Source organism: Chiloscyllium plagiosum, chromosome 13, assembly GCF_004010195.1.
Source record: "Chiloscyllium plagiosum isolate BGI_BamShark_2017 chromosome 13, ASM401019v2, whole genome shotgun sequence".
NCBI classification, from domain to species: domain Eukaryota; kingdom Metazoa; phylum Chordata; class Chondrichthyes; order Orectolobiformes; family Hemiscylliidae; genus Chiloscyllium; species Chiloscyllium plagiosum.
In genome coordinates, this window is record NC_057722.1 from 3,927,699 (window position 1) to 3,934,920 (window position 7,222).

Genomic DNA, 7,222 nt, shown 5'->3' on the forward strand with positions numbered 1-7,222 from the left:
GGGAACTACTCAGATCTAAAGGTTCCCCGAGCGGATCTGTGGTGGTACTGTGGAGGCAAAATATTGAGACCCACACTACCTCCGGATTGGAGAGGGATATGTGCAATTGTACAATTGGCAATTCCATTTACCCTGGCATTTGAGAAGGAAAAGATAGTAGGGAAAAAAGGTAGGGATAAAAGATTACTGTTAGACACCTCTTTCGATGACAGGATTTATCTCGATTCGGTAGTAGTCCCTAGGAGGATACCTGATGAGTTCAAGGCTCGCAACCAGATTGCAGCAGGCTTTAAGTCAGCTCTCTTTTGGTGGGTAACAATTAATAAAAATGTAGATTGGATAAATTACATTTTCTATAATCAACAGTGATTTATAAATTACACAAGAGATGCGGTAAAGGAATATCAGAACAGCTTGATGCGACAAGTAGGATGGCATGGGAAAACAGAATGGCCCTTGATACGATTTTAGCAGAAAAAGGGTGTGCGTGTGTGATGTTAGGAGGAGGTTGTTGTACCTTTATTCCGAAAAACACTGCGCCTGATGGTTCAATTACTCGGGCCTTAAGGGGATTGACTACTTAGCAGAGGAACTGGCTGAGAATTCAGGAGTAGACACATCTCTCACAGGATGGCTTGAATCATGCTTTGGAAAATTGAAGGGGGTGGATGGTTTCCATCCTTACTTCCCTGATAGTAGTAGTCAGGATATTGGTGGCCATTGGCTGTTGTGTCATACCCTGTATACGAGGGCTCACCCAGAGACTGATTGAAACAGCCTTGATGAAACAGATGCCCCTAAAAGGGAATCAGGCAGAGGAACTTTATCGACTAAATAACGAGGGGATGAGTGAGACGAAGATAGATGAAATCTCTGGAATGATGCTTGCGAATTTTGGGGGCGATGCTTAAAAGAAAAATGCAGAAGATAACAAATGGTAATTAAAGAAAAAGGGGAAATTGTGGGATGTAGGTAGTGTTACTTCTGCAATTATAATTACTTATGCAAGGTAAATGAACTCACACCAGTGTGTAATTGTTTCAACTAAGAGCTGAATCAACAAGAATGTAAACTATGTGGAGGAAATATATAATTGTTTTTGTATGAACTAAAATTGTATGCAAGAATGAAACGTGACTGCAAAACAATGGTAGATGTTACAGACAAATAGATAAGGTGCTGTGAGGATGTAGGTTAAGCCTGATATGCTTGCAGAAGCAGTAGTTATAAGCATCTGTTTCCCACTTTTACAGAAACACAGGAACAAACCCCAATTAGAAGGTCATAAGGATCAGTATGGTTGGGGAAGGTACAGATGGAGGGAGCAGATAATACCTAACAATGGGCCACAGCAGGATGTGGTCAAACGGCCTTATGAGGCCAGAAATAAGCATTTTGTCACAGACAAGGCCAGATAAGGCAAGAGATAAACAGGAGTAATGGGTGCCGGTCTTAGAGAAGTGGGAGATGTAAACGGGGGAGGAGCAATGGGATAAAAAAAGAACCAAATTACATAAATATCGTGTATTCATTGAATTTAGTGTGTGTATGTCCCTGCCTTGTAGACAGTGGACATCGCACCCTCTTGCAAGGGTAAAATAAATGACACTACTGATTCAGATCTTGTCTCGGGCTGAAATTATTGAAGTGCGTGAGCTTTGTTTCTCACAGAAATAAGACTGTGGGTGTAGGGGTGGCCTACACCTGTCCAGAATAGAGTGGCCTATGTTGGCTCATGCAGAATGGTCAGCAAACAAAAAGAGGCAGCCTGCCTTAGAATTAAAACACAAGATGGCTGAGGGGAGTTAAACATGACAAACAGTCTGTTCCAGTCTTTGATTAAAGAAAACAACACCTTTGAATAGACCTCTCCAAAGCCATAAGAATACCATTGCAGACAGTTTTTGATAAGAACATCCTGGCGTACAGATAAGTCACCAACCTTGACCTTCATTAATGGAAGAATAATCGTCCCAGTAAATGCCACATGTAGCCTATTAACTCCCTAAGCTACTAATCAGAATGACAGCTAAAGTTGGTGTTTCTTTCAAGTTACTCAGAGCATTAAAAAAACAATATAATCTAGTTAAAGATTTTTTAGAATCATAGGGGTAGGTTTCAACATAAATATACACATATAACCAAAGCTTAATAAAAGTATTAAAGGAAGAGCACTTCAACCTAGATATGAAGTCAACTAGCTTTAGGAAAATTCCCTGATTGTTCCCAACCCATTTCCACGAAATGTTGAAGTACAAATAGTTGTATGACTAACATTTTATAATTAACTTTATAACAGCAATCAACATTACAAATCTTACAGCAACTAGGATAGAGGGAAATATCAGAGAAATAATTGAATGTAATACTGTGAATAATAGAATCCAAGCTGTCCTTAAGATATAAGCCAGCCTGAAACAAGACCGAGGGACTGTGACCGTTAAGTTTGGAATGTGAACGAATACGGTGTATGGCAAGATCCCAAGGACCAGAGATTATAGCGTCTGTTAAACATCATGCGATCAGGTTGGGGCTCACCATAGGGATGCCCACCACTGATCAGGTGTTTTACAGGATTGGGTGTATGGATTTGGAGGGAAGAGCTGTAACAACATTGTATGTGACCATTGTGATACAGAAATGTATAAAAAAAATACTGCTTTCTACTACACAAGTTAGAGTGTGTCATCGATTTATCTTCTGACCTAAGCCAAAGATTAAGTGAATAACCGAGTTCATACATCGAGACCAGATTCAGGGAAGATCCTTTGGCCCTCTCCCTGTTTTAACTAGTTTCTGCACGAATAAACAATTTCCACTTGTCTGCGTTCTGCCTGCCTCCTGAATCTTCATTCCCTGTCAGCGAAAAACACTCCTACAGTGGGAATGACAATCACTATGATTAATGTAAAAGGCACAGGGTGGCATCAAATTATGGAAACAAGATGTACAGGCTTACCAAGTTTAGTGGCAGCATAGAAGAGGAGGATAGTTTAGAAAAAGGCAAAAGAAAGGAGAAATTAGGAGAGTAAACTAAAAAAAAAAAATGAACAGATAGTAGGATATTCCACTCAAATGAACAGCCAAGAGGATGAGTCAGGGAACGAATGGAAAACAGAGGACAGGTACAGGAGGAGGCCATTCAGCCCTGCTCCACCATTCATCCCGATCATGGCTGATCATCAAACTCAATAGTCTAATCCTGCTCTCTCCCCATCACCTTTGATCCAATGCGCCCCAAGTGCTATATCTAGCCACCTCTTCAATACATTCACCATTTTGGCACCAACTACTTCCTGTGGTAATTAATTCTATAGGCTCACCACTCCTTGGGTGAAGAAATATCTACTCATCTCTGTCCTAACTGGTCCACCCGAAATCCTAGATGGTAACCCATGGTTCTGAACACACCCACCATCGGGAACATCCTTGCTGCATCCACCTCATCCGGTTAGAATTTTAAGCCTCTTTGAGATCTCCCCTCTCCCCTCCCCCCCCCCCTCATTTGTCTGAACTCCAGCAAAAACAATCCTAACCTAGTCAATCTGTCCTCATCTGTCAGTCCCACCATCCCTAGAATCAGCCTGGGAAATCTTCGCTGCACTCCCTCGAGAGCAAGAGGAGAAAAGGAGACCAAAACTGCACACAATATTCTAAATACGGCCTCACCAAGGCCCTGTATAACTGCAACAATACATTGTGGGATATAGATGAATTAATGTTATTTCTGCAACTATAAATTCTGATACAGAACAAGAATGAGGAAATATATATATTCAGCTAAAAAAAATGGTATGTTAGCATGAGACATGATTACAGAACAATGGTGGATGTATGGGCAAACAGGAAAAACATCTGTTTCCCACTTGTACAGAGACACAGGAACAAACCCCAATTAAAAGGGCTTAGTGATAAGATGCTGTGAGGGGCAGCGCAGATGGAGGGAGCAGATAATGGTAAGCAAAGGATGGGATGACGTCAAACGACCTTATGGGGGGCCAGAGATAGGCATTTGTCACGGACAAGGCCAGATAAACAGAAGTTGTGGGATCAGTCTTAAGGAAATGAGTGACGTAAGCGGAGGATGGGGGCAAACAATGAAATAAGAAAAAAAATGGGGATTCAAACTGTATAAATTTTGAGAGTTTGTTGGATTTAGTGTGCATTTGTCATTGCCTTACCTGGCATTAGACATGGCGGAGAAAGTGAGGTCTGCAGATGCTGGAGATCAAAGTTGAAACTTTATTGCTGGAACAGCACAGCAGGTCAGGCAGCATCCAGGGAACAGGAGATTCGACGTTTCGGGCACAGGCCCTGAAGAAGGGCCTGTGCCCGAAACGTCGAATCTCCTGTTCCCTGGATGCTGCCTGACCTGCTGTGCTGTTCCAGCAATAAAGTTTCAAATTAGACATGGCACCCACTTGCAAGTGTACAAATAAACGACACTGTTTCAGATATTTGGTCTCGGACTGAAATTATTAAAGTGAGTGAGCTTTTGTTTCTCACAATTGGGGGCTCGTGTCCGGAATTTTCTTCCATCACCGGGGGGAGTGGCTGGCCTTGGACACTGGGAAGACGCGTCCCGTTCCCCATTGAGGAGCGGATTCGTGTCCCGGTTTGGTCTGCTCCCTTGGGTGACTGGTGTGAATCCTACAAGAGAGACATCTGAATCAGACAGTGAAAGGAGGTTAATAGACAATACAGCAGAAAGGGGCCAGGCAACTCTGTGCACAGACCAAGGTAAGAAAATTGACTTTTAAGTATTGCCTTGGTGGCCGGGATTGAGTTTTAGTAGTTAATAAGGGACTAACGAAGGAACTCAATATGGATTGTGCTGTGGGTAAGGAAAAAGCCTCAGGGGAAACAAAGTAAAGAAAAGACAATGGAAATGGAGGCGGGGTCCCTTACAACATACCTCCAGAAAGTCCTTTGGGCAGGATGTTGTGGAAATTGGCAAAATAATACTTGTACAAGGGAGAAAGATGATTAAATATTGTTGCTTTGTCTGGACTAAGGAATCCATTCTTCATCCCGCTTTCTTCTGGCCAAAGTACAGATCGGACGAAGACTTTGTTTTGAGTGAACATTTGTTTGTTGGTGATTGAATGTTTGTGTTTTATTCCCTGGAGCTTGAGTTCCAGGACTGTTTTGAATCTGATTTTTATTATGGAAACTTAACATGATTTCTTTTAAGGTTAAGGATTCTATCGAGATTATGAAGAAAAAAAAAGAATGATAACTCCTGTTCTTTGTACAGATCATGACTGCCTTACTATCAGTTTCTAATTAATCTCTTTTATCTTTACATAAAAGCGATTTATGGAGGACAGTTGAAGTTTCAGTTCAACATTAGATTGTAGTAAAAACAAAATTCTATGGTTAATATCTGTGACCTTGGATTCAGCCATTGTTCATGCATTAGAAGTTTTTTTTTAAAACTTGAGTAGACAAATTCTTTTAAGGCAGCTCTGATTATTTTACGACCTATAGTATTGTAATTGAGCAATGATCGGTCAGGACTATTTAAGAAAACTAATTTTGGATCTAAATTAAAGGACTAAAACTGGGTAATTACAGTGAATTGCAAAATTGGGAACTGTATGCATTTTGCATTTTAACTATTAAATACTGAAGAAATGAACGTAAATATATAAATATATTTATAAGTTAGGAACAGGCTTTAAAGGTTAGTCAAGCATGAATTGATGAACTGGTGTTTGAAGTTATGGGGAGCAAGAAATATTGCAATATTTCTTTAAAAAAAAGAAAAAAGGGGAAGAACGTAACGACTTATCTCCTTCGGGAGGTACCCATAGGGGACAAAGAGATTGGGTTTGTAAGTGCCCCCCTCACTAGTGGGGAGGTCAGAACATATAAAAAGGAAATGAAGGTCCTGGTTGAAGATCCGGTGGTGTTGTCTGAACAAATTGATCAATTTCTGGGGCCCAGTCTGTATACCTGGGCTGAGTTAATGTCTATTTTGAATATACTATTTACTGGGGAGGAAAGGGGACTTATACGGGGAGCTGCCATTAAAATATGGGACATTAAAAGATGGGGATGCTGGACAGGGAGGTGTGACGTTTCCTCTCAAAGACCCCCAGTGGGAAAACCAAAACCCGGAGCAAAGAGAAGAAATGAGGGAATTGAAAGACCTGATTCTAAAAAGGAATAAGAGAGGCAGTTCCAAAGTCACAGAATTTGACTAAAGCCTTTGAAGTTAGACAGGAGAAAGATGAGACACCCTCAGCTTGCCTGCAAAGATTAAGGCACTCAATGCGGAAATATTCTGGAATGAACCCTGAGGACGCAGTGGCACAGGGTCTTTTGAAAGTACATTTTGTGACAAAAGCATGGCCAGACATACAGAGAAAGATACAGAAGATAGAAGGGTGGAGTGAAAAACCATTAGATGAATTGTTGAGAGAGGCACAGAAAGTGTTTGTAAAGAGGGAGGATGAGACAAAAACAGAAGGCGAAAATGATGGTAGCTACGGTTGATGAGGTAATTAAGGGGAGAATGGAACCAATAGTGAGCAACCGGAGTGACAGGTGGCAGCATGTAGGACAGAGAGGAAAGGGGAGAGGGAGAGGACAAGGGGGAGCATTTGATAGAGGGTTTGGGCGACAGGGGCAGAGATGGAAGTCTCCACAGGCAAGATGCTATTATTGTGTAAAGATAGGGCATTTTAAGCAGGAGTGTCCTGATCTACAAAGGGAAGAAAGGGCAATTCCACTTATGAATTATGATGAAGAATAGGGGTGTCAGGGGTTCCTGCCCTCGGGGGCCCACCAGGAACCCTTGATAAACTTGAAGATGGGACCCTGTAGGGAAGAGGCAGTCTTCCTCGTAGATACGGGGGCAGCACGGTCATCGCTGAATTTTAAACCAAAGAAGGTAGGAATGTCAACACGATCAATTACTGTTTCAGGGGTAAAAGGGGAAGGATTTACTGTTCCAGTATTTGAACCTATGATGATAGAAGGTCCTAAGGATAGGGTCACAGGGGAACTGCTGTATATCCCTGATATAGGAAGTAACTTACTGGGGAGAGACTTAATTATCCTTTTAGGACTGGAGATTGGAATTCAGGAAAAAGAATTAGTTGTACAAACGGCAATGTTGACAGAGGATGTGGAGAGAGAGATAGACTCTATTGTATGGGCTAGAGAAGGGAATCGTGGAAAACTACAGATCCCTCCCCTTACAATAAATTTAAAA

At 41.6% G+C, this 7,222-nt stretch overlaps 1 protein-coding gene across 1 annotated transcript in view; it reads right to left on the reverse strand.

Annotated features, from left to right (window-relative positions):
- The window catches only part of LOC122555687 (alpha-1,4-N-acetylglucosaminyltransferase-like), a 25,137-nt gene that overhangs the window by 1,757 nt on the left and 16,158 nt on the right, over positions 1 to 7,222 (reverse strand). The window lies entirely within an intron of this gene.